Below are 2,166 nucleotides of genomic sequence, written 5' to 3'. Positions count from 1 at the left end.
CCCTCTGCAGCTGTCCAGCCACTCCACTCCCACTTTGTACCTGTGCCTACCATTCCCCCATCCCAGGTGCAGAATCCCACATTTGAATTTGGTAAATTTCACTCCATTAGAAATTGGGGGGATGGGGAGGAGGGAACAAAAAAAAAAACAAACACAAAAAATCCCAAGAGAAATGATAAGTGAAAGAACAGAACTAATTAAATGGCTCCAACTCAAGAAATAAGATGGGGAATGCCATTAGAGAGCTACAAATCAAAGGTATAATAAAAAGGAAAAAAAAATTACATCAATACTCAACAACAGTCAACTCCAGAAACAATGTGGGAAATCAAAGAGAACAGCTCTGTTTTAGCAGACAGAGTAGACAGTGCACAATTGGCCACTCAAGGAGCAGCTGCAGCACTCCACAAAAACATAGAAGAAAAAAGAAGTTCCCAGGTGACTGAGGACTTTAAAATGTTTTAGGTCAGTGGATCTGAGGTGTTAAAATATGTTACATGCCATGTACAGCAAGTGCTCTGTGGAAAAAGGTGAAGGAAAAGCTGAAGGATTTTCACTGACTTTTCATGCATCTCTCCTGCTTCACAGACAGGAATACATCTGGAGTCTGTGCCTTGCTCCCTTGCATGTGAACGGAGAGTGTTACAGTGTCTGAGTACACTTCCCCAGACACTTGGAAACCTAAATGAATGCTCCACCGCCAAAAAGAAAAGTGGAGTTTTATCCAGCAAATCCATAGGGCTGTGTTTGAAGTGTCCCTGTGCGCTCCCAGCAGCAGAGAGCGCTGTGCCCTCAGCAGCAGCTCCCCCTGGAAAACCTGAGTTCATTCTCACCTTCCTGTGACAAGCACGAAGGGAACACTGTGATGTTTTAGCTATTACCGCGTTCATATCTATTGCCAAAGAATGCATTTTAAAATAATTTCAAAATAATTCTTTAACGATGCACCAAGGTTATTATGGCAGCAAAACCCCAAATAAAGTCTAGTGAATTATAAGACAGCAGTGGCTAGAAACACAGCCAGGCCTATCTTGTGAATAAATTAGAAGTAAATACTTTAGGGGTGTAAAGAAATTACACAAATCAGAGTAGGCATAGCAGAAGGAAGAGACATTCAATTCTGAATCACTGAGGGCTGCAAAGAAATTCTGCAAGGTAAGGATTCCCACTGAGGAAGGCAAGCTGAGAACGAGGTTATAAAGAGTAGATAAAATGTGTGTCAAAGACTGTATCTGGCAAATCATTGACAGCAGGAGGAGAAGGGCACTTCAGATAAACGTCTTGTGTGAGAGGGTAGTGTGTGGTTTTGCTTTCTTGTACCCATTTCTTACGAAATTTCTTGCAGCTGCTGCCAGGGGTGATTTCAGGGCAATAGATTCAGGATAAGCATTCCATACGACAGCGGTAGATCATAAATCAGGATTCTGGATGCTTTAGCTAATGTCCCCAGCAAGTTCTCCAGCATATCCAAACGCATAAGATGAGCCAATTTACATGCTATGGGATGAGTTCAGAGCTCCAGTTACAGGAGTAGCCAGGGCTGAAGTCTTTCTTCTTTCCCAAGAAGCAGTGATGAGTTCAGAGAACACAGATCTGAAACCCAACGGTTTAGGACAAAGTCCATGCAATAAAATTCCACCAGTCCTCTGCTGGTTTACCTATTATCCCTGAGGAAAAGTCCGTATACAAATTTCACCCACACATCAGGAAAAAAATATATTTAAAATAACTTATTTTCTTAGACAAGCCTGGAGTTCTGGAAGTGCAGGTGACTTCTGAAACCCTCAAGAAAAAAAGTTTCCAAATACCTGTCTTGACATTCAGGCATGCCAGATTGCCATACAGATGTCAGCATGAATATTTTAATTCTAGCACAAATGCATTTTAACTCTAGAAAGTTTGGTCAAACTCTTTCCAAGGGCCTGAAGATGAAAACCACAGTAATTGCAGAGAAAAATATTCTAGTAAATCAGAAACATTTGCTAACAGGGAAGTACACATGGATTTATGAAACTTCTTTTACAAGATTTGCTGCTTCTATGAAGTTCGCTGCTTCAAAGACTCATTTGTCTTGGCCAAATAAAAGCATGCCTCACTTAGATAACAGCCTTTTTGAAGTCAGGGACAGTAAAGGGAAGCTAAAGCAAGACTCTAGAATCATGTTTG

The sequence above is a fragment of the Parus major genome, chromosome Z, assembly GCF_001522545.3.
Source record: "Parus major isolate Abel chromosome Z, Parus_major1.1, whole genome shotgun sequence".
Lineage (NCBI taxonomy): Eukaryota > Metazoa > Chordata > Aves > Passeriformes > Paridae > Parus > Parus major.
The sequence above is the reverse complement of the archived record's forward strand: the minus strand, read 5'-3'. Positions refer to the sequence as shown.